The 25605-nt window shown below is 52.1% G+C and overlaps 1 protein-coding gene across 1 annotated transcript in view; it reads left to right on the top strand.

Moving 5' to 3' along the window:
- The first annotated feature begins 981 nt into the window (after positions 1 to 981).
- LRRN2 (leucine rich repeat neuronal 2) overlaps positions 982 to 25605 on the top strand; it is a 63157-nt gene continuing 38533 nt past the window's right edge. The window contains exon 1 of the mRNA XM_059996117.1: positions 982 to 1400. The gene's annotated coding sequence lies outside the window, so the exon portion shown is untranslated. The remainder of the gene's footprint in view (positions 1401 to 25605) is intronic.

Consider the following 25605-nt stretch of genomic DNA (forward strand, 5'->3'; position numbering starts at 1 on the left):
CTTGGGCTCCACCCCACCTACTCCCCTATGGTTGCTTCTGCAGGCTCTGGTCAGAACCAGAACCAGTAGGGTGTGGCCTGTCATGGACCTGAGCTTGTCACGTCCATTTTGAGTGGTCCAGGTCCAAGGCTCCACTAAAGCATGGGCCTCAGGCAGTTGGCTCCAGCAGGAGACACACTCTCCTAAGCACCGACCAGTGGCGGTGTCCTAGCCTTTCTAAGCCACCAGGTAGCAGCCCAGCACCCGCCTTCAGCATCCTGCTCTCCTTTCCCAGCGTTCACAACGTCCAGCCTGCAAGAGGGGCATCCCCCAAAGCCAAGCCCCTGAGTGGGCTTGCCAGCTCCTGCCTAACACCTATGGAGATTGATATCTTTGCTAAGGGCCAGGATGGAATCTTCCAGAAAGCCAGAGCTGCCCATTTCAGGGGGCAATGCTGGAAGGGCATGAGAACTGGTGGGGGAGGGGTGGATATTCCATACCATTCTTTAGGATGAGCGGTACCCGTACCCATGGACAAATTCTAACCCACTCTGCATCCCTTAGTCCGCTGTTAACTTGGGGGAGGATAACACCACGCAAAGCAAAAATGCTATGCTTATGAGTTGCACCTGTGCTCTAAAAGCTGCTGAATTTCTCCTCCGTCCTCCTGGCCTTTACAAGGGAGTAAGAAGCAATATCAAAAGAGCCGTTCCCTTTCCCCTCTCAGATCCACGCGCTGTGCTCCCTTCCTCTTTCAGACAAGCCTTGCGTGTAAAAGCACGAGGACACCACGGCCCCAGACGCTCAAGCCTCAGCATCTGGCCCCACCCAACTCCTCCCTCTGTGTGTGTGTGTGTGTGTGTGTGTGTGTGTGTGTGTGTGTGTGTGTGTGTGCGCGCGCGCGCGCGCGCGTGTGTGTGTGTGTGTGTGTGTGTGAAAGGGGCCTCTGGACACTCTGGAGTTAAAATGGCAGCAGGACTGGAGGGGGTGGGGGATGGCGTGGCAGGCTGACTGGGAGAAGGCGACCGGAGTGGGCTGGGGAGGTTGGGAGAGCGGCGGAGCAGCGAGCGAGAAGCCGGGGGGAGGGGCGCGCGGAGGGGCGCGAGGCGCCGCGGAGGCCTGCTCGCTGCACTTGCGAACGGGCGGCGAGCGGAAGGAGCGCACGATATCGGTCGCCAGCCTCCCGCCGGACGCGCGGGGGCGGCGCGGCGCGGGTGGGAAGGTGGTTGATCTGCCGGCGCCCTAACCCGGCTCTGCCCCGGGACCACTCCCAGGAAAACTCCGCGGCAGGGAGGCGCCCGCGACCCCACCCCGGCCTGCGCGGGCGGCGCGCGGAGGGAGGGCAGACTGGTCTTCCTCAGCCCAGACCGGGCCGGAGTGGAGCGGTGCGCGGCGGCGCAGGCGGCGGCCGGCGGCCGGGGGTAAGTGTGCGGCTCGCGACCCGGGGCGCGCGGGCTGGGGGCCGCTGGGCCGGGCGGGCGCTAGGGGAGGGGCGGGCTTCTGCCGCGACGCCCGTAAGGGAGCCAGGGACTCGGGCGGGGAGGCGGCCGCGAGGGGAGAGGGAAGGAGGGCTGGAGACTGGAAAGACGGTTGCCGACTGCGCAGCCTGGACCCGAGGAGGGGGGCGCCCGGGCCTGAATCCACCGGAGAGGCCCGAACCGCCCCAAACTGTTGCTGGGCAGAGCGGGGCCCTGAGATGTCGCGGAGCCGCGAGGTGGCAGAGGTTAGGGAGGGCGTGACAGGCGCGGACTCGCCAGGGGAAGCGCTCCAGAGCCCGGGGACTTTCCCTTCCTTGGAGCTTGGGTGTCCAAGGTGGCCTTGGCGTCTGTCCGAAGTATCTGGAACCCGGAGCCTGCCTCTTCCCGGGCGGCAGGGGTCTGTGCGCAGCCTGGGCTGGGACATTCGGGGTGGGGGATGGGCGGGCCTAGGGTTCAGCCTGCGGGCCCCGGGCTCAGCCTGCGGGCCCCGGGAGTGGAAGGCCAGCTCGGGGCCCACCGCGGCACCCAGCCGACGGGAGGGGCTGGCCAGCCACAGGTGGTGCGTCTGTCCTGCAGGCGAAGGGCGGCGTAGGCTCCGGCGGCCCAGCCAGCGGGGAGCCGCCGGGTGAGGGGAACCTGAGCCCCATTAGGGCTGAGCTGAGAAGCTAAAGAGGTGCGGGAGACCTGGACCCTGAGGGTGGGCCCTAGGGTTGTTGCTGTGCTCCCCCTCTGTCCTTGTCCTTTCTTCCCCATCAAAGGAACAGGAAGGAGGATGTCAGCTGGGCTTTGTGCTCTGTTCTTCAGGCTGCCGCAGCTCCGGTCTGCTGGAACCAACGCAGCTTCTAATAGGGCACCTTGCAGGGTCTGGAGGGGGTGGGCTGGGCGCAGCGCTCAGTTGCCAGAAATGGACCCGTCGGGCCCTCTACTTGAAGACCCCAGAAGGTGCGGTGGTAGAGAAAACAGACACCCCAGGTCAGGGGAGTAGAGGCGGCTCCCTGCCAGCTTGGTCATCATCATGGGGAGATCTGGGTCTTATCATGCACCCTGGCAGACGGCAGGCTCCCCCTTCCCCGCCAGCTTGGGGTGGGCTCTGGCCCATGTCCTCTTCCTGAATGAGAAGGCAGGGATCCCCTCCCACTGCCCACTGCTCCTTAAAGGTCCCTCCAACAAGAGCACTGGGCATGGGATGGGCAGGGCTGTGTACAGGGCACTGAGGCCCCCTTGCCTGTGGGCCCTGCTGTTATTAGAAAAAAGTCACATGTGGGTGGCCTGACCCACTTTCCTGGCTGGCCAGGTGTCCTTATGGGGAGAAGACGGAAAGAGAACACAGCTAGGGGTCTGAGCCTTCTAGACCACTTTCCTTCCCCTGGGCTTGGCTCACAGAGTCTCCTCCTCCCCATGCGGGGTGGGAAGGGGGTGTCCCTCTAGACCTGGGATGAGACCTCATTATTTGGAAAGGATGGAACTAAAGGCCTCAGGCTTCAGGGATTGAGACCTGCCCAGGGTCTGGCAGACACCTGGCATCTAGGAGCACCCCCAAATCTACAGCCTCCTCCTGCACAGCCCGACCCAAAGAAGACACTGAATGGCAGGGGGAACTCAGAGGTCTGCTAAGACGAATTCCACCCAGGCTGAGACAGCAGGTTTCCTCTAACTCTCCACCATTCCTCTCCACTCCCCATTCTTTATTTCCTGTGTCTCCCCCCCTCCTTCCTCCTCCTCTCTTTCTCCTTCACTCTTCACTTCCCCTTCAAGCATTTCTTCCTCTCCCTTTTCCCTCAGACTGCTCTCACTCTTCTCTCACCCTCGTCCTCTCCCCAGACTTCTCCGTCCCTCCTTTCCAGGTCTGTCTCCACCTTTGCCCCGTCTCTTCTATAAACTGCTGCTTCAGCCTCAAGCCAGGAGTGTGCACTTGGCTCCTGGCTCCCGAGCATCCTGACGGTGGGCACACATGCACTGTTAGCTTTGCTGTACCCCCTTTGCAGAGGAGGAGCCTGGGTGGAGGGCCTGGCAGCTGCGTTCCCCCTGCATGATTCCTGTACCTTACCACTTGCCCCTCCTACCTGCCCTCTTTTTTTTATTATTATTATTAGAAAGGGGAAAGGAAATCCATTGCTTTTAAAAAAATATTCATTCATTCAACAATTTAATGAGCACCTACTCTGTGCTTAGCACTATTTTAGGAGCTGAGGATACAGCAATTAAACAAACCTTTATATCTCAGGGCAGAACCAAAGTTGTATCTGGACTTCCCAGCTGATTAGGTCTGTAATCACCAGGCTGTTTCAAAGACCCACTACTTGTAGGGTCAGTGGGGGATGCGTGTGAACAACCCTAGTAAATTGTCATCTTTATTATACCGAGTGACCTCTAACATGACAGGCCCATCTTCTTACGGTAAACCAGGTACTGCAAAGCTTACAGACCCAGGGTCATCCTGTCCTTAAGACATTTCTGACCTCAAAGGATGGACCAGTTCATATCTTACCATTTATCTGGGAGGGCTGAGTGCTTTAAGATGGAGAAGGGAGAAAGAAACATATTGGTTACTGAGTACCTATAAGCACCAGTCTGTCGGGAGCTTTACAGAAATTATCTCATTCAATCCTCCTAATAACCTTCTAAATTCTGGATTATCATCTGCTTTATAGCTGAGGAAATTGAGGACCAGAGAGGATAAACCACTTGTCCCAGGTCACAGAGGTCTCCGTATTGAAATCACTGATTATCTGCAGTTCACTTGGCCCCTATGTCTGTGACATCTGGTAACTTATACAGTTATCTGAAGATTACATTTTAACCAAGTTTTTCAGGAGCATGCCTTGTCTCCTCAGAATATTAAAATATATAAGGATTTGATGAATGGTTGCGTGAATAAGCTTTCTCATGGGATCCGGGAAGGCTTCCTGGAGAAGTTGGGACCCTGGGAGAGGAGGCAGGGAGGGCAGTGGATCTTCCTGATCCCACACAGGTCTGTGACAAACTAGGCAGGCAGTCTCTCTCTCTCTCTCTCTCTCTCTCTCTCTCTCTCTCTCTCTCTCTCTCTCTCTGTCTCTCTCTCTGTCACACACACACACACACACACACACACACACACACACACACACACACACACACACACACACACACACACACACACACACAGCATCTAAGTAGAGTTGATGAGAAATTGCCATTTCCATTCAGGGTCAGTGTGTAGGAGCTTGGTCCATGGCCAGTCTAATGAGTCAACGTCATTGGTGTTCTCAGCCTCCTTGGGCAAGTCTGGATTCTAGAAAAGCTCCAAGGCAAAGAATGGGGGTGGGAGGCTTTCAAGCCTGCAAGAACTACAGAGAAGGACAGGGATAATGGATGGAGGCTGGGTGGGACAGGAAAGGGGGAGAGTGACCTAGGAACAGACAAAGGCAGGAGATAAACAGAAACAAAAACCAGAAGGCAGGAGACATGCACGAAAAGACACAATGGGCAGGACAGACAGCAGTGTGCGGTGGGATTGCTAAGAGAGGATAAATAAGAAGGATGGCTTTATGTGATACTTTCCAGAGGGCCTTGGTCTCTCTGTCCCGCAGCATAGAGGCTGGAACATTCAACCATGTTAGCCTTATGCAGGCGTGTGCTTACTCAGTCAGCCTATCTTTTCTAAGTACCTACTGTGCGTTCAACCCTGTGCTAGGTGCTAGGGACAGAGACAAATCAGGTGTTGCCCCTGCCTTCTAGGAGTCGACAGTAAGAGTACAGATTCTAGAGCCACACGGCTGCGGCTCAGATCCACCCCTTCTAGCCGGGTGACGCTGGGCAGGTTATGTAACGTCTCTGTGCCTCGGTTTCCTCATCTATGAATGGGATAATACTAGTACCTACTTCATAGAGTTGTTGTGACGATTAAATGAATTCATACATGCACTGAGTTTAGTAAGTGCCAGATAACTATTCTTAAATGGGGGAGTCAGTCTTACCATAGTGAAACAAGTGCTATAATATAGGGATAAGCAGATAAAGAGGTGACTGTCTCTGTCGGCAGATGAGGAAACGGTCATCAAAGGACACGATATTGGGGCAAGCCTTGAAAAGGAGTCAACCAGGCAGAGGTGGTGGGCCTGGAAACCCTGGGGCCCAGGAATCGTGTGTGGAAAGGGGCTGTGTCGTGTGTGTGTTACCTTCTATAGATAGTAGGAGCATCTCGGACACATCCTACCTCAGCCTCTTTGTTCCCAGTGCTCAGAGCTGAGCTTCCAGTGCGGCTGGCAGGTCGCCCAGAACATCCCCACACTCTCCAGCCTAAAACATTTGGCCTTTGGGCAGGGGACCTGGTACATCCCTGCTGGGATTTGGTCTCATGACCTTGGCCTCCTAAATGTTCTAAGCCAGCATTGAGCAGTCTCTGCTCCAAACCCAGAGCTGCCATGGCCCTTGTCCTCTGGCTTCTTGTGCTTCCTGGGGACCCAGGAGAAACCTTGGCCTGAGGGACCTGCCTTTTAGGAGGTGAGTTGACCCAGGCTTGGTTTAGAATTCAGTTTCTCTCTGTATATTTCTTCCACCCACACCTTCCCTGCTGCTCAGCATGCGATGGTCTTGAAGTGAATTACAACACGAAGAGCAGGCAGAGGGTTCCTGGGGCACTAACTGTTCTTCGCCTCCACCTTGCACAGTGTAATGGCACTAATTATAGCAGCTGGCATTTACTGAGCACTTACCATGTGCCAGGCACTGTCTATGTGCTTTACCTACATTTTCCCATTAAGTCCTCAAAAAATACCCCATTAGGTAGGTCCTCTTATTATCTCTAATTTAAACATGAGGAAACTGAGACTCAGAGAGGTTCAATAACTTGCTCAAGGACATGTAGCTAGAAAAAAACCAAGGGAGGACTTAACCTTTCTGACCGGTGGGCTCCTCTCCTTAACGCCCCCAGAATCCAGTGTCCCTTGGGCCTGGAGGGTGCTCTGGGGGCATCCTGCCCATTCTCCCCACCCCCTACAGTAAGAAGTTCCCCAAGTCCTGTCCAAGCCAGGGGCTGCCTGTCCCACTTTTGGGACCTTCAGAGAGGGTTTCCCTTCTTTTTCCTCCCAGAGGTCACAGCTCCTGGAGAACCAACATTGTTTCCTCTGCCTCAGCTAAATGACTCGGAGGCCACATGGAGCTAGTGGCCTCAGAGAAGCTGGACCCTAAGAGTCAGTCCCCAGGGCCGCAGTAGGGGGAACTAACGCACAAGTGACTTCTGGGAGATGTCTTCTCCCAGTGACTGATGTCCCAGTGACTTCTGGGTAGGTGGGCTGCAGACCCCGATGAGGCGGGGGAGGTGGGGAAAGCTTGAGATTAGCACTGTCAGTGGGGTGTCTCTAACAAGGGAGAATCCTGTGTCTTGGGAAGAGCAAGTACAATTGTTCCTATTTACAAACATCTCACGGGACAGATCCTTCAGGAGCAAACATGTGGAAGAAGGGGCAGCAATTATTAGGCAACCAGCACAGGTCCCCCAGGAAAGGCGGGTCTGTCTTCCCTCATTCTACCCGGGGGCGGGGGGTGGGGAGGTAGGGGGAGGAAAGGGGCGAGGAGAGAAGAAAGTCAGGGAAGGTCGTGTTCCTTTACAAAGCGTTCTCAGAATGAGTATCAGAGGCAGGTGACAAAAGTGTCTGTCTTTGGCCTGGGAGGGCAGGGGTTGTAATGCCCAGGAGATGGAGAGACCACAGAGGGCTGGCTGTCGGACACGCTAGGAACCTAAAAGCTGTGCACACGGAGGGGAGGGACTTGACATGTTACCTTCCCTGGCGGTCACCCCCGCCCCCTCACCTTCTACTTCTTGGACAGAACTCCCAATGGGATGAAGGTCACTGGGGCTCACACAGCTCCAGGCCTCCGAACCTCAAAGTATTTCCCCAGAGCTGGCCCAGGGGTGAAATGGTAGAATCCCACATCTAGGGGGAACCTACAGAATTTCCTGTCCGTTGCCCACCTCTGAGCACAACTGTGCCTCGCATCTCAGACCCAGGGTGGGGCTGGGGTCTCTTCATTCAGCAAGTATTTATGAAGCATCTGTGCCAGGCACTGGGCGTGTAGGTAAAAATGAGCAACCAGAGATCTCTAGAGCTTATACTTTATTGTCTGAGGATAGAGTAAATAGTGCAGTTGACCCTTGAACAACACGGGTTTCAGCTGCGTGGGGTTTTTTTCCAATAGTAAATACTACAGCACTACATGACATTTGGTTTGATCTGTGGATACAGAGGAACCGCAAATATAGCGGGCCGACTGGAAATTATATGCAGATTTTCAGCTGTGCAGAGAGAGGGTCATTGCCCCGTTCCCCAACATCGGTCAAGTGTCAACTGTGTATTAGAAAGTGGCAAGTGCTAAAAAGAAAAATAAAGCCAGGAAGGGGGTTAAGAGTGTATTGTTAGGAAGAGGAGACTTTGTAGCTTTGTACAGGGCAAACTCGCTGAGAAGATGACATGCGTAAAGATGAAATGGAGACAGATGGTAAGGGCACGCCTGGCAGAGGAAACTGCAGGTGCAAGGGGTCAGAGGCAGGGCTGTGCCTGGTGGGTTTGAGGAGGCCAGATCTTGGAGAGCCTGGAGCTGGGGTGAGGAGTTTGTTTCTTCAGAGTAAGATGAGGCTTTGCAGGGTTTAGGGCAGGGGTGATATGATCTGACCTTTTAAAACCCCAAGGTTTGGGCTTCCCTGGTGGCACAGTGGTTGAGAGTCCACCTGCCGATGCAGGGGACACGGGTTCGTGCCCCGGTCCGGGAAGATCCCACATGCCGCGGAGTGGCTGGGCCCGTGAGCCATGGCCGCTGAGCCTGCGCGTCTGGAGCCTGTGCTCCACAACGGGGGAGGCCACAACAGTGAGAGGCCCGGTACAGCAAAAAAAAAAAAAAAACCCCAAGGTTTGGGCCATCCATTTCTGCGTTTTACTTGGGTGGCTGGTCAAGAAGTTTTCCAGGCATTGAAGCTAATTTAGTCAATCAGTATTGACCCACCAAGTCCTCACATGATGGGCACTGCCTCCTAGGCAGTGAGGGGGTGGGGGTGGATAGGGGGGAATAAAAAGAAGCATAAGACACACTCGTTACTGGTAAGGAAACCTACCAATCAGCTGGAAAGGCAAAACTTATACTCACAAGAAATAAGGAGGGAATAATACCAGACAGTATTTAAAACCAAGTGCTAAACTGTGTGATTTAGACTATAAATGTTATCAGAACTGTGAGCTCTGTGTGGGAGTATATAGGGAACGTTTCCCCGAGGAGGTGCAGCTGATTTGGGCCTTGAAAACCGGGTGGGGTTTGGATCTGCAGAGGGGAGGATTCTCAGGAGGGGAACTTGTGGGTGTGGGGAAGGGTGGCCAGGCCAGGGGAGGGCACGTGGGTGGGAGTAAGGCCGCAGGAGCGTAAGCTGCCCAGGACAGGCACTCTGTCTCTGGAGCAGCCCCTTCCCCATCACCCAGGTTTCTCGTGTCCCCTTTATTCTCTCAGGAAACAGGAGAGCAGCCCTGTAGAGAATGGAAACCATAGGCCAGTACTCTGGGCCTGTCCTTTGCAGAGCCAGCTGATCTCTGTCCCTTGAAGCCCTCTTGCTCTTCTCAGGTCCCATTTCCAGCTCTCGAGTTGTTTTCGTAGATGTGCTCTCTTCTAATCTGATGCCATCCACCAGCGCCCACTCAGCCCCCTGTTGTCCGGGGCTCAGTTCTCTGGAATTCCCTTGAGCTCCATTTTTCTACCCTGTCTGCAGCCAGCTTCTCTTCTCCCTTCCTCTCACTGCCTGAGCTCCTCTTTGGTAGATTACTCCTAGAACATTCCAATTAGTTTCGTGTATGGCAAAATGGAAATGAAATTCTGCCCAAAAGAGCATGCATCCCCCATGAGGGGTGAGTCTCTCTTTCCCCTAGAGAGGCCGCCTGGGTCCTGGGGGTTGGGCTTACTTCTGGAGTGTGGAGACAGACTGCCCTGGGGTAGAGTGGGAGCATTGGTGGCGCTGTCCCGGCCCCCAGCCAGAGAGCCGGAGCCAAGGGTCGCAAGGGCTAAGTGTTCTGCTCCGCGGTCTGCTCTCCCTCCGCTGGGCCCTCAGCAGCCGGAGGAAGGAGGGCCCACCAAGCTCTATCCCCGAGGCTCCCCGGCACAGCCACCTCCACGATGCAGGCCTGAGCCTGGGGCTTGCCTGCAATCCAGAGGAGGTAGAATCAGAGCTGGTTAGAGTCCCTCCTGTAACCATACGCCCTTGGGCGGTTTCTTAGGTTCTCTGAGCCTCAGTTTCCTCACCTATACATCTGGGTTAATAGCACTCACTTCATAGGGTTGCTAACGACAAGAGCTAAGTTGTTGAGTGCTTATGATGTGCCGAAAGCGTTACTGCATTTATCTCACTTAATCCACAGAACGCTGTGCAGTAGATGTTATTTTCCCCCATTTTACCATTGAGGAAACCAAAGCTGAGAAACATTAAGTAACTTGCCCGAGGCCAGCAAGTGGCAGAGTCAGAATTCAGCCCCACATCTTTCTGACTCCAGAGCCCTGGTTCTCAACCACCCCGTTAAACGAGCTAATCTGCGTACAGTGCCTGCTGCAAAGTAGAAGCTCAGTAAATGTTAGTTCCTTTTCTCTTCAATCTCCCCAGGGCCGTACCTCCAAAGAATAGCTTTCTCCTCCTGCATCACATTTCTTCTCCAGGATCCCTTGGGACATATAATAGAAGTAGGAATGGGAATGGTTCATACCAAGGGGGAAAAAAGGGCTGAGAGAGGGTGAGTAATTTGCATAAAATCATAAAACACTAGGGCTGTGATTAATAACTAGAGGGCACCTTTCTCATAAGAATCTGGTTATTCAACCCCACTGGGTTCCAGGCAGTCAGCAGAGAGTATCTTGCAGAGGTGAGAACAGAGGTCATGCTATGTGGGAGGAGAACGTGAGGCCACCATCTCCCCCAGGAGCAAGTGTTGATCACTGTGGGCCTAGAAATGTGCTAGCAGGAAGATTCTAAAACCTGTGCCCTCTGAACTTGGGTCCTGTTTCTGGAGTTTATTACAAATAATCTGGGGGCTCCTCTGGATGGATTTAGGAAGGGACAGTGTTGAAGGTCACGATGTGGGAAGAAGGGCCACTGTCTCAATTTTTTTTTTACTGTCAAATCAGTACACCTTTTGCACCAGGTGCAGTGCCAATGGATGGGGACGGGTAATGGGGAGCCAAGGAAAACAAGGACATGGACTCGGGGATCACCAGTCTGGTGGGGGAAGGTCATTCACATGCAGGCGTGGATGCACGTGCACACACAGCTAGCGCCATCTGACCTGACCTGGAAGCGAAAACAAGAACAGATGCATGCAGGGTAATCTGAATGTATGGTTACAGAGGGAGGGGAGAGGAGAAAATTGAGACTGGTGGGTTCTCCACAACAGCCCTCATGCTTTCCTCCCTGGAGACCTCTTTACTGGTGGACACAGAGACCACCTTTCTGCACACCGCACCAGGACGGCCTAAGCCTGCCAGCGTTCACACTCAATGGGCAGACCCCAGAGTTCCTCTGAATTTCCTTGGGAGGATCCTCCAGGGAGGAAAGGAGGAGTCCAGGCCATAGCATTTAAAACTGATGGCAACTGAGTCCTCTGGTCATGTGGCTTTCAAACATTTCTAGAAATTGATCTATATTTCAAGACAAAGCTATATGTGTGGTAGGCAGAATAACGACCTCCCAAAGATGCTCACCTCCTAATCCCCAGAACTTGTAAATTTGTTATGTTACAGGGCAAAGGGAATTAAGGTTGTGAATCAGCTGACCTTAAAATAAAGAGATTATCCTGGATTATCCAGCTGGGCCCAGTGTAATCACGAGAGTCCTGTAAATGTAGAAGAGGGAGGCAGAAGTCAGCGTCAGAGTGATGAGAAAGACCCGACTGGCCGTTGCTGGCTTTGAAGATGGAAGGGGCTGTGAGCCAAGGAGTGCGGCAGCCTCTAGAAGCTGCAAGAGGCAGGGAAACAGATTCTCCCTTGGCGTCTCCACGGAGGAACACGCACCTGCTAACACCTTGATTTTAGCCCAGTGAGACCCATTTTGGACTTCTGACCTTTCAAACTGTAGATAAATTTATGTTGCTTTAAGCCACTAAATTTGTGGTAGTATGTTACCTCAAGAACAGGAAATTAATACAGGGTGCTGTAGTTGAAGCAAAGCCAGTGGACCAGAACCCCACTACTTGGCCTCCTCCTGACCCGTGACCCTGGAGGAATCGCTTTCAGAACTCCGAGGCTCTGAAGAACCAGTTTGAAATACACTGTGTCTGAAACACAATCTGGTTATTTTCGCCACGATGAAACCGAGGCCCAGAGAGAAGTGGCTTTGTCAGAGGTCACGCTGAACTGGTAGACTCAGTCCAGGGCCTGCTCCTGTCCCGTCAGAGATCTCGGGTGCTCACCCGCGTTCGTTCTCATCCGCTTCTCCATCTGCAGCAAATGTGTGTGTGCTTCTACCTACGAAGAGCTGGGTGCTGTGCTCAGCACTGGGCAGAAGCACAAGTGAGTTCGACGTTCAGGAATATGGGAGAAAGTGGTTGAGTGCTGGGCCTGCCCTCAGCCCCTCACTGAGGGGCTTCTTCCTGTAGACATAGGCCAGCAGCTCAGGTTGCTCAAGGCTGTCAGCCTCCCTCACCCTGGGGCTGGTCCCCAGGTGGGCTTGGTCATAGCCACCTCCTCCGGGCAGAGATGCAGTTCTATGAAGGGAGGGGGCTTGGCCCGCTGGCCCTGCTGCACCTGCCCCTCTTGCAGCACACAGGGCCTTGGGGGAGGGGGGAGCGGAGGTGGCACAGCCCGGTGCCCCACCTGAAGTCAGCACTCCGCTAGTGCCTTATCTCCCCTCTGCCAGGCGTTTTGGCCTACCCAGCTCTCCCCCACAGCACACCTGAGCCACTGGCCAGCCCCCAAGGCTGCCATCTCCGGGTGTTGGTCTCCATGGCAACCCCACATTTGCCGCTCTGGTTTCTAATGACTTATTGGCATGTGTGGTAATTTGCAGAGCTTGGCAGGCAGAGCTAGGGGAGCTGGTGGCGGGAGGGTGGGGGAAGTGAGGGGGGCTTGGCAGTGGGGAGGACGTTCAAGTTTGGGATGGTGATAGAGGCACCCTTTTCTTCCCTCCCCACCCTTCCTATTCCCTGCTGATTAATATCTGCAGTATAGAAGCTGCTTCAGGTCCAGGGCCTCCCCTCTCTGAGGAGCATCAGCTCTCTCCAGGCCCCTGAGTTGGAGACAGATGGACAGACAGATGTCGAGCACAGCTGCTCACCTGTCAGGCAGCAGCGGGTAGGCATGGGGGGCTGACAGCCGTGTTCATCTGTGCAGGTCAGACCACTCGTGTTTTCTGACGTCTCCTGCCTGCTCCCTGGGCCCTGAGAACGAGGGTCTCTGCTGGGCCCAGTAGTCTCCCCACCTTGTGGGGAGGGGACAAGGGTGGTATATCCACAGGACAGGTCTTTGCCACGTCTTGGCCTCTCACACGCTCAGAGAACCCAGCTAGGCGGTGGCTGAGCGGGATGCCAGATTGCATAGGCAGTGGGTGAGCCAGCCAAGCAATCAAAGGCGGAGAGATGAGCGAGGCCCTGACCCTCTCCACTCCTCTTCAGCAAAGCTTACCCAACCTCAAAACCACTTTCCCAGGGCAAGGCAGCGGGGAGCCTCGCCTGTGTGCCACGCAGTCTTCCACACTTCGCTGCCTCCTCCTTCGCTTCTGTCTCCATCCTGGTCTCTCTTTAGGCAGAGAGGCAGCCTGGTGTGCTGAAAAAGAGCACCATCTTTAAAGTTAGATACGTCTCGGTTAGAATCCTGGCGCCGCTGTCTACCACTTCTTTGACCTTGGACATGTCTCTTAACCTCTCTTTGAGCCTCAGTTTGCTTATCTGTAAAATGGGATTTACATACCCATTTCACAGGGTTGTGGAAGTGAAACCAGCTCACACTTCAATACTTGGCATATAGTAGGCACCAATAAATATTAACGAATTTAAAAAACAATCTTTTATCTACTCCAATAAATAGGAGCAAAGTGATGAATAATTTAAAAACTTCTGGTGGGCTTGGTAGGGTTTTCTTTTTCTAAGTATTCGAGAATAGTCTTCATTTATTCAGTAAATATTTGCTGAGTATCTACTGTGTACAAAGTACTGGGCCAGGTGCCGGTCTTTCCTAATATTTTATGATTAGGGTGCAGTTAGGTTGCCTGTGCATTCTCTAAGCATATAGCATCTGACAGGAGGTGGAGGGGGAGGCTAGGGAGGGCTAGTGGCAGAGAGAGGGTGGCCCAAGGTCAGCCACATAGTGGATCTTCCATGGATGTCTGAGAAGTGGCTGGCCCCAAGAGAAAGGTCAGCATTGTGAAGGCTCTGTCTGGGTCATGTGCAATGAGACATTCTGCCTGACTCCTCAGAAATGGTGAGTCTGTTTTTAGAGCTGGAAAGTGGATGAAGTGCTCCTCCACTTTCATAAGCTGCTGCTGAGGCTTGAGGGGGCTGCCAGCGACCACCCAGCCACCAGACGGAAGAGGAACAAATGCACCTGCCCCTCACCTGGGCAGCTGAGCGGATCACAGCTCGCTCAGCTGATGCTGGGAGGGAGGCGAGGAGAGCAAGAGGGAGCTGGGAACTTGGCTTCCATCTCTGCCAGCAGATGGACTTCTGCCTGCAGCAGGAGTCTGTCTGTTCTTCTATCAGCCTCCCTGCAGCCTCTTCCAAGACCGAGTGCCAGAGATGCGCAAACAGAACGTCAGAGACAGAGACGGCTGGGGCCCTGGAGAGTATCTGGCCCACGCTACCCCGCCCTCTTGTTCACAGTATAGCACACAGACACAATGATAGCGGCTCAGGGACTCTGACTGACCCGAGGGCTAAGGGGGGGGGGGTCAATGTCTCAGCACACCTGTAACCCATCTGTGGCACCCTAACATCGATTGGGGAGCTTTAGGTTAGCCAGTTCCCCCAATCTATCTTTACTGATGCAAAATCTGAGGCCCAGGGAGGGGAAAGGACTTGCCCAAGGTCACACAGCATGTAAGTGTCATCAGGACTAGGTATTCATTTCCGAACTTCTGACCATATGCTATATCTATTACCTCTTCTCAAGACTCCTTCTACTTTCTTTTCTGACCTTTCACTCTGGAGAACATACTTAAGGTACAAGGGAATGTAATTTCTCTAAGACCATTATTCCCCTAATCTCATAAAAGTCAGGCTGCATTTCTGCTTCCCCCTTATCATCACCAACCACCCTCTTGTTCAGTGAAGCCTTTGGCATCTGCCCATAGACATCCTTCCCTTTCCAAGTCTGTCCATTGTTTTGGGGGAGATCAATGACTAGATGAGCAACTCACTCTACCCCCAGACCCATCAGCCCCTTCACCAGCTTCCTGGCTCAGCCACTCACTCCCAAGGTCACACCCTAGATCTTGCCGTCACCTGGAAATCACCTACTAAAGCACCCTGCTTTCTGGTCACCACCTCCTGGTTCCCCAGCTTGTTATCTCAGACTCCCACACAGCCGTTTTTTAACTCTTTGAGACCTTTGGTCCATATGGACGTAGGTCCATTGGGACCTATGTTCTAGATCCTTTGGTCCATTGGCACCTCTACTTTCTTGCCATCCGTGACCTTCCTCTGACTTCTCTGAGTGCAGATAAATTCCATGTTCCATCACTTTAAGAACTCTCCTGCCAATATCCTAAACTCTCCTGACCCTCTGTCTTTATTGCCTGGTCTGGCAAAATCCCAGTTTCAGATTAATCACTCTGTCTGCTGCTTTCTGCCTGCACCCAGACCACAAGCCTGCTAGAAAAAGACAAAATGAGGCAGGTTGGGACCTCTCAAAATTCGCCATCACCAACCCAACTTGTTCTTCAGAAGTGCCTGGTGTTCCTACCACATTCCCGTGGTTATCTCCCTCCTGACTCTCCACAATGACTGTTTCACACCTCCCTCCCCAGAACTCTACCTACGCCCTCACTCTCAGCCGAGGACCTCACCTCCTACTTCACAGAGAAATCGAAGCCATCGGGAAAACACCCTCAACTCGTTTCGCCAAAGCCTCAGACCCAGCTGCCTGTGCACCAGTCGTCTCCCCCTTCCCTCCTGTCTGAGCAGAGGAGGCAGCACTTCCATTGCAGACCAGCTCTTCCTCCACTTGTGTTCCAGATCCTGTCCTCTGGTCTCCTCAGGAACATCCTTCCCGCCACGCTCAAGCTTCTCCCATCTTCAACAACAACAGAAACCTTCCTGAAGTCCAACGCCACCGCCTGCCGCCTTATCTCCTTTCTTCTTAGGGGCCAGATTTCTTGAAAGAGCTGGCTCTACTAGCTGTCTTCGTTTCTGCACCTCCCACTCCTTCCTCTGCCCCACTTCAGTCTGGCCTCCTCCCCCATCGCTCTACTGAAACAGCTTTCCATATCACTAAGTGCAGGAAACATTTTTTAGTTCTCAGAAGCATTTTTTTACTCCTTTCTGACACTTCTTTTCCCTTGGCTTCTCTGACCCCATATTCCTGGCTCTTCTGGTTATTCCAAGTCTTCTTGGCTGACTCATCCTTCCCTTCTCTATCTTTAAACATTGGCATTGCTTATGGTCTGGTTCAAGGAGTTCTCTTCTGACTGCATAGCTGTCCCTAAGCCATCTCATGAAAGGCTTCTGTTATCAGCCACGTGCAGGTGACACCCAGAAGTACATCTCTAGCCTGCGTCTTTCCCTTTGAGTTCCGTATCCTTATGTCCACCTGCCTAGTTGACTAAGTTGGGAGTCTCAAGAAACTTCAGACTTGGCATATCTAAAGACACAGTCATGATTCTCCTAATCTTCCACTGCCTCTCCACCCGCTGCCTGATCCCCCTTCAGCATTGCCTGGTTTTTGAATGGTACCCCCTCAAGCCAGTTCTGTGTACAGGAGTCGTCAACTCTTCCCCTTACCCCCTTATAACCAGTCCATGCCCAGGTCCTGTCTGATCTCTGGGACAGCATCCATGTCCATCCACTCCTTCCCATCCTCACAGCCTCCACTTCAGGCTGCCCTTACCTCTCGCCTGCGCCCTGGAATCCCTTTCTAATTTGGGTGTCTACATCTGCCCTTGCCAATTCAGTCTCCAAATAGCTGCTAGAATGCTCTCTTTTTTTTTCTAAGTGTTTTTATTATTTGTTTTTTTGGCTGCATTGGGTCTTCGTTGCTGCACGCGGACTTTCTCTAGTTGTGGCGAGCAGGGGCTACTCTTCGTTGTGGTGCGCAGGCTTCTTCTTGTGGTGGCTTCTCTCGTTGTGGAGCATGGGCACGTGGGCTTCAGTAGTTGCAGCACGCTGGCTCAGTAGTTGTGGCACATGGGCTTAGTTGGTCCGTGGCATGTGGGATCTTCCCAGACCAAGGATGGAACCCATGTCCCCTGCATTGGCAGGCGTATTCTTAACCACTGCACCACCAGGGAAGTCCCTAGAATGATCTTTTAAGGACAGAAGTCTGATCTGGTCACAGTCTCCCATACTCTCAGAACTCTTCAGTGATTCCCAGTGCACCCACCACTGTCATGCTCTACACTCTACACATTGGCTTCTTACCATTCTTTGCTAAGCTCTTTGCCTCATGCTTTTCACACATGCTGTTCCCTGTCCCTTAATCACTCTTCGTATTCCATATTTCTCCCTCAATTCTAGTTAGCTTTCAGATCTCAACTCAAATAATCCTTCTTTAAAAAAGCTTCCCCAGGGTACCTCCAGAATTTTATCAGCCCCCTGTTAAACACTCTCATAATGCCCTATATGCTTCCTTCATAACACACATCATGATATCTAATTATATAATTGGGTGTGCTTATTAGATAAATGTCCATCTCTGCCACTAGACTGTGACCCCATGAGGGCAGAGACACTGTTTAGTTCACGGTTGTAACACTGGCACAGATTAGGCATTCAAAACTTATTTGGGGAGTGAATTAATTAGTGAAAGGTCTTTAAATACAAAAAGGATCTCGTCTCGGGCTTCCCTGGTGGCGCCGTGGTTGAGAGCCCGCCTGCCGATGCAGGGGACACAGGTTCGTGCCCCGGTTTGGGAAGATCCCACATGCCGCGAAGCGGCTGGGCCCGTGAGCCATGGCCGCTGAGCCTGCGCGTCCGGAGCCTGTGCTCCGCAACGGGAGAGGCCACAACAGTGAGAGGCCCACGTACCGCAAAAAAAAATCTCATGGAAAAAGCTGAGAGTGTGACCAGATGACTGCTGCCTTGCCTGTGTTCTGCAGTAGAAGGAAGCAGGGCTGCTCCTCCTCTCCCCTTTCCTTTCCCTTCACTGTCCTTCCCCAGCTAAAGACTTTGCCCAGCTTCAAAGGAGATTTACTCTGATTTTCCAATCAGAGGTGTAGACTCCTCTTTACCAATAGTTCTTTCAGGAACAATAACAATAATTTTTCACCCTACAAAGCTCTCACGTATATCATGGTGTTTTGATGTTTTTTAATGTCCTTTGAGCCACCCTTATGAGGAAGCTGGGGTGTGTGTTATGATCGCTTGTTTCACAGTGGGGGAAGCTACTGCTCAGAAAGATTTAATGGCTTGCTTGCAGCCACGGGACTGGTCAGCAAAGAGTTAAGCTCAAACCTGGTGCTTGTGGCCCCACTTCTGTGCTTCTCTGCACCATTGCATATACATGCTTGTAGAAAAGAGGCTGCCCCAAGTTCTGGATTATCCACAGTAGTGGAAGGAGGAGTGGTACAAAAAAAAAAAAGCAAAAAACCCTACATGGGGTGGGAAGGAGGAGGTGGGTGGAACGTGATGTGCAGTTTGGTTTGTGGATATACCTCCTGTGTGGTTAAGGCCGGTCTACGTGGGCTCTGCAGAGCCTGCACTGGGCCTCTCGCTTTTCTCAGATACTTAGAGTCCCTCATTCAGTGCCAGGACAGAGTGACAGATCAGGCTCTCTGGGTCCCAGGAGCAGGAGGGCCTGGAGAATCCAGAGGAAAGAACGAGGGTGGTTGAGGAGGATGTCGGACAGTGGCCCCTCACCCTCACCTCCGGACGGAGGATGCCTGGGCTCTTGGGGCATACACAGCCTCCCTGCAGTGGCTTCTGCCTATTTTGCAGCCTCTCACCCTACCACTCTCTGCCTTCTAAATGCCCAAGTAAAATCAACTGCCTCTTGGCCTTCCCATGCTGCTCCACACCGGTAAGCTTTGCTCGACTGTTCCTTCTGCCTGGGTGCCCTTCATACACTCCTCACCTGGTTGACTCTCCCTGTACTTCTTTCCTGACATCTTTCCCGGGAAACCTTCCCCAAAGCCCAGAGACCTCCTCCCATGTACTGAGCACACTCAGCATGCCGTATTAAACATGTCTTTGCTGCGTCTTCCTATCATGCTGGATTGGAAGCTCCTTGAGAACACAGACCGTGACTTACTCACATCGGTGCTCCCAGCGCCTGGCAGGTAGTAGTAACAACACCAACAGCATGTAATGAAGGCTTGCTGTGTGCTAGATATGTTAAGTGCTTTATATTAATTCACTGAACCTTAAGAATAAGCTCATCTTGTAGGTACTATATACCCTATTTTTAGAAAAACTTTTTGTTTCAAAATAAGTATAGATTCACTGGAAGTGCAAAGAAATGTAAAGGGAAGTCCTGAGTACCCTTCATCCAGCCTCCGCCAGCATGCACATCTTATGAAGCTATGGTTCAATATCAAAACCAGGGAATGGTTGTTGATAAATTCATAGAGCTTATCCAGATTTCATTTGTGTGTGTGTAGCTTTGTGTAACCACCACCACAATCAAGATACTTAACTGCACCATCACAAGGCTCCCTGGTGCTAACCTTCATAGCTACACACCCCCATCCCTAACTCCTGGCAACCTCTAATCTGCCCTCCATCTCCATGATCATGTTATTTCACAGATGTTATATAAATGGGATCATACAATCTATGTCTTTTGCCATTGGCTTCTTTTCTATCAGCATAGTTTCCTTGAGTTTCATTCAAGTTGTCCCCTGTATCAGTACTTTGTTCCCCTTTGTTGATGAGTAGTGTTCCCTGATAGGGATGTGCTACAGTTTAACTACTTACCCACTGAAGCACGTTTGCATTACTTCATTTTCAAGTGAGGAAACTAACTGGCCCGAGGTCACACAGCTAGTAGGTGGCATTTAGTAAGTGTTTAGTAATAGGCACCTTTAGATTTGTCTGTTGTACTGAGCTCAACTGATGGCGCTTCGTGCTCTTAGTGCCCAGCCTAGTGTTTGACACACAGTAGGCGCTCAGGAATGAGGCAGAGAGGATGTGGATGAAATAGCATCTGTAGCAGTACAATTTTTTTTTTTACATAGGTAACAGTAATGTCTAACTTGTCCCTGTGCCTAGACATTCACAAGAGAGAAACACATCCCTCTTGATATCTTACGTAACTGCACTTTCAGTTTTACTTGGAATATCAGAAAAGGAAAATCGGGGCAGTAAATACGATCACATACAGAGGCTGGCATTTTATTGCCTAAAATGCCCAAAGCGATTGGTTCCAAATTACTATATGCCATGTTTGCATGGTGTTTTGCATCTAATTTGCAGGTTGCTCATTTTAGCACAATGCAGAGAAGCCCTTCCAGCTCCTGCTGCTTGTCACCACCACCCTCTCAGCTGCTCCAGGCAGGCTGTGCTGGTGCAGGCTGCACAGACCATGGGTTGGGTCCAGAAAGTGCCCACCCTAGGCCAAGAAGGCCACCAGGGCGTTTTTGCCTGTAGAAGAGGAGCTGAGTTCTTGCCACTCGGCAGGGGCCTCAGGAGGTTTAATTAAGGAGGATTTGTGGAGCAGTTGGAATCCTCAAGCTCAGGTGTGGAGCCAAATGCGATTAAGTGACTGGAAAGGCCCCACGAGCTATAACTGGTCTCGGTCCCGGGCACCGCACCCCGGGGACGGCTTGCTCGAGCCCCTGTGCCATCCCTGTCTGTTAGAGGTGAGGTGGCAAGAGAGGTAGCCTCAGCCTCCAGGGACACAGTGGGGATAAGTGGGGTCTCCAGGGCGGGACTTTCACGGAGGGAGTTTGGAAACGTGTCCCGTGACCTCAGAAGGAACCTGTGATTTTAGTCCAGTCAAGGCCTTAGCAAGGGCCCTGTGTCGGAGGGACAGACGAAAAGGGTGAGACCGTGGGCCCTGCCCTCAAGGAACTGCTAAGGGTGTTGACCCAGCCTCAAAGCGATTAATTAAACACCAAACTAAATGGTATAGGCCCTAAAGCCAGTGGTAGTTGGTGGAAAGAGAGACGGTGTTTCCTGGAGAAGGTGTCCTAGAGGAGGTGCGACTCGGCTGGACACGGAAGAACAGGCCTGGGACCTGCCTCTCGGGAGCGGTACCTCCTTGACTCCCAGGCTCAGGGAGGAAACACTAGAGGAAAGCAAATACAGTCTGGCAGGAAGTTCACAGAGGTTTAACCAAGACTCCAGAGTCATTTTGACCTTTCTGCAGGTCATTTGGGCCTATGTCCTCAGACCCCTGGGAATGTATGGCCACTCTCTGTCATCAGGGCCACTTCAAAGGAAGAGTTGACTCCTCTCCCTAAAGAGAGCAGAGTCATGGGTGGGGAGGCAGAATGGCCTGTTGAGAGGATGGGCTTGTTAGGAGGTGCAGCCAGTACTGGGGTAGAGGGTGTGGCGTGTCTGATTTAGGGCCCCTGTTCTAAGGACTCAAGTTGAAGTTTGGTAGCTTAGGGACTGAATGGAGAGAAAGGACTTGATGGTCACTGTGATGGTGCTGCCAATGGGACAAGAGAGTACTGGGGAGGCGGCCAAGGAAGAGGGGGGAGATGAGCCTGCAGAAGAGGCTGATCCCGGAGGGAGGGTGAGCACAGGAGAGCACAGAAGACAGGAAGAGAGTTCCGAGAAGGAAGGGCTTCTAGCGGTGCTGGATGAGTCCATCAAGAGCTCCCGGAGGCTGAAAGCAGAGAAAATGCTGCTGGATTGTGAAGAGCTGTGAGATTGAAAAGCAGCTCACAGGTGGCTAAGCAAGAAGGCTCTGCTTAGGAGGAGGACCAGACAAAAGTGGCATTTTTATTGTTGGTTTTAAAGGCAGAGAGAGCGTAAGTGAGGGAACTGAGTTTCCTGAGGAAGTGGGAAGGGACGAGGTTGGTTTTTAAAAGGAGAAAACCTCTTTCCTTAAGACAGAGGGAAGAGAAGACTAGCAGCTGGGCAGAGGTGTGTGTGGGCAGGGAGGCACAGTGCCGGAGGGCACAGGTCATGCCTGCCCATCCCATCAGCCCCACAAGTCGGCAAGGCCACCTGTCCAGAGGACGGGGTGCAGACGGGGGCACAGTGAGAAGCAGGTCTAGGAAAGGGCTCTGCAGAGTGTACCGGGGCGGCAGCAAGAGAAGAATAAAAGGATTGCAGCAGAGAGGGCCTGGTGGGGCTGGTATCGTGGGTATATTGTATGGCTGGTCTGTAGGCTTCTCTGTTTTCTTCCTACAGTGCTTTGGAAGGAGAGGACCGGAGTGGGATAGGGAGAATAGCGAATCTTTTAATTGAGGCAGGGGCAGCATTGACGTCAGTAACCTTTGCCTCACTTCCTTGGGCCTGGGCTCCTAGGAGGCCCAGCCTTCTACAGAGACCCTCCCAGCCTGGCCTCCTCCTGTGAACAGCCCAGCCAGGAGGTCTACTCACCTGGCCTTGCCATCTGGGGAGCTCTCCGCTTCTCAAAGCTTGAGGCTATTTCTTCTTGTCCTGACTTATCAATGGATCCGGTTCTAAAAGAGTCCCATTTGCCCTCGCTGCTCTCTGTGCACTGTTTTCATTTTTCTCCCCTCCTCGATCTTGCAACAGCGGCTTAATAGCCTGCAAGAGGGTCAGACTGGGAAGATGAATGCTGGCCTGTGGGGGACTGCGTCCTGCCTCTCCATTAGGGACGTGATGGAAGGCGGTAAACAGAGAATGGATAATCCAAGGAAACACAACAGACGCAACAAGCACCTTGCAGGATAATCCAAACAGCATTTCCACTTGTGCTTCGAGTGTGCTGTGATGGCTTGAGTACACCGATTTGCTGGTCTAATTAGGTCTGATTTGGAGAGCACTGGTTGCATCTCCTAGAGAAGAGGCAGCAGCAAGGAGAAACCAGGATGGGCAAAGAATGATTGCTGGTATCGTGGGGAGAAGCCACCCAGTGAATAATCCCCAAGTGCACACAAGCAGAATGGAGGGTCCAGGATGGCTGCCCCTATGTGAACACTCAGCACGTCAGAGCAGTCCAGATACTGCAGGGCACCCCAGAACACTGTACTCACGTGTGTTGTATGTTGACCTGTGATGACCAGGTGTACCAGGGAGAATGCCTGGGAAAACCCCTGTGGGTGGAGTCAGGGCAGATGTCCAAGATGACACATCCCTGTGCCTATCTATCTCAGTTCCTAAAGGGCTTTAGTAAAACCAGTCGTCATGAAACCAAGCTGTGCTCTAAGCAGTGGTGTCCCCAGATTCTCTGAGACTTATGACAGGGCTGGACTGTGTTTCTCAGTGTCCAGACAAGGGACTGTGGCAAATTTAGAGCCATATGACTTGTGCTTAAGGCCCAAGTTCCCAGCTGCTTACCAACTGTTTGATCTTGGGCAGGTTATTCTTTACCTGAAGGTCAATTTTTCATCCATAAAGTGGGACTTATACTTGCCTGACAAGATAACGTGTGAGAAAGCGTTTTGCAACTTCTTAAATGTCTGACCGCTGTTGGAGGTTGAGAGGGAGAGGTTGCAGGGAATATGGAAAGGTCGTGGGGCTTGAGTCATATGGACCCGAGTTCAGATTCCAACTGTTGGTAAGTCTGTGGCCTTGAACAAGCTGGCGAACATCTCAGTCTTGGTTTCATCATCGTAAAGTGGACGTGAGTAAGCCAGTCAGAATATCGTGACAATCAAACGACGTGGTGTTTGGAAAGGGTCTGACATGTGGTAGATGCTCCCCAAACATTGCGCCCTTCACTCTCCCCACACCCCTATCAATAGCTCCCCTCCCAGGCCTTCAAATCAAGGACGGCTCAGAAGACATAATTTACACACATTTCCAGACACTCCTGCCCTGCGTCTGTCTGTGGAAATGCCACGTTGTCTGCACCCTCTCCAGGGTCTCCTCTTTAGCTGCATGTCTCCGTCTTGGGTTTCTTCTTCCTGTCCAACAGCAGGTGCTTGCTGAGGAATGCATGGCTCATCGAACACAGTCTCTGGTCCCTATGGAGTCATTAGGCCATTCTGTGGAACTCCATCTCTGCCGGGGACCAGCTTTCCCCACCACTGCATCTCCATGACGTTTGCCTGGCCATCCTGGGGCAGGGTGCCCAGGGGACAGGAGTGCTGGAGAGGGCTCCTTGCTCAGAGTAATTCCCTCCCCGGCTGAGGGGGCCTACTCCCTGTCCTGATTTGAGTTAGCTCATAGAGCTGCCCTTCCTTTCCCACTACCAATTCTGTCTGACAGTGCTTCCTCTGTGCCGCAGCACAGCAGCCCCTGACCCTTCCTGCCAAGGGTGTCTGGGAGCCCTTAACCACGCAGCTGCCCCTCATGGCTCCCAGCAGGGTGGCACTTAGGTCATGACTGGACAGACGTCCAAGCCCCATGTGGTCTTGTCTGTGGACCATTGTCTCAGAATCACTCTTGGTGGGGAGAGGGATGTTAACAATGCAGATTCCCAGACAGCACTCCAGTGTCCAGAAATCTGCATTTTTTATATTAATTTTTATTGGAGTATAGTTGCTTTACAATGTTGTTAGTTCCTGCTGTACAGCAAAGTGAATCAGCTATACATATACATACATCCCCTCTTTTTTGGATTTCCTTCCCATTTAGGTCACCACAGAGCATTGAGTAGAGTTCCCTGTGCTATACCGCAGGTTCTCATTATTTATGTATCTTCTACATAGTATCAATAGTGTATGTATGTCAATCCCAATCAACCAGTTCATCCCACCACCACCCCTTTCCCCTTGGTATCCATTCGTTTGTTCTCTACGTCTGTGTCTGTTTTTCTGCTTTGCAAATAAGATCATCTATACCATTTTTCTAGATTTCACATATATGCATTAATACATGATATTTGTTTTTCTCTTTCTGACTTACTTCATTCTGTATGACAGTCTCTAGGTCCATCCACGTCTCTACAAGTGACCCAACTTCCTTCCTTTTTATAACTGAGTAATATTCCATTGTATATATGTGCCACATCTTCTTTATCCATTCCTCTGTCGATGGGCACTTAGGTTGCTTCCATGTCCTGGCTATTGTAAATAGTGCTGCAGTGAACATTGGGGTGCATGTGTCTTTTTGAATTACGGTTTTCTCTGGGTATATGCCCAGTAGTGGGATCTGCATTTTAAATGAGCTCCCATGTAATTCTTATGCATCATAAAGTTGGAAAACCCTTGGTGTGACTTTTTTTTCCTCACTTTTATTGATGTAGAACTCACACAGTGAAGCACACAGATCATAAGTGGGCAAATTGATGAATTTGTCCACAGGGTGTACCATACCCCCCACGTTACCCATAGCCCAGATCAAGATGTAGAACACTTCCAGCCCCCCAGAAGCCTCCCTCGTGCCCTTGACAGTCTGACACTGTTCACAGTTCTAGCAACATACTTTAGTTTTGCCAGTTTTTTAATTTATATGATCGGATTTCTTGGCTTCTTTCGCTCCACATTGTGCCTATGCTGCCCACTTTTAAAGGCCCAAACGACGTATCTTCCATTCCCTGCACTTTACTCTCTCCCGCAAGATAGGTAGGTAGATAGGAACAAAGAAAAAAAGGAAAAAAAGAAAACAAATTTTTCCAGGGCCTAACCCTAACCCCCCTCACTGCAGTTTCCTCCCTGTCCCTGCCCCACCCCAGGCCTTGGAGAAATCACTTTTGGTCACCATCCTTCAAGCATTAGCATTTCTGGAGGCTCAGGACCCAGGGCTGTGCCACCGTGGAGGACCTGAGCCTGTTCCCCTGCCAGACTCTCTGTCACAGCTACAGGGGACGCACATTTGTTGTGTGTGGATTGCCAGAGACCAGGCACATTCCAGACGAAAGTCGCCAACTTAAGCTACAAATGAAAAGACAAATGAGATGGAAATTGCACAGCACAAGCCTACCCCTCATCAGTAGGGATCACTTCTGATACACTGAGCTGTGCAACCTGTTCAGGCCT

This window comes from Delphinus delphis, chromosome 1, assembly GCF_949987515.2.
Source record: "Delphinus delphis chromosome 1, mDelDel1.2, whole genome shotgun sequence".
Lineage (NCBI taxonomy): Eukaryota > Metazoa > Chordata > Mammalia > Artiodactyla > Delphinidae > Delphinus > Delphinus delphis.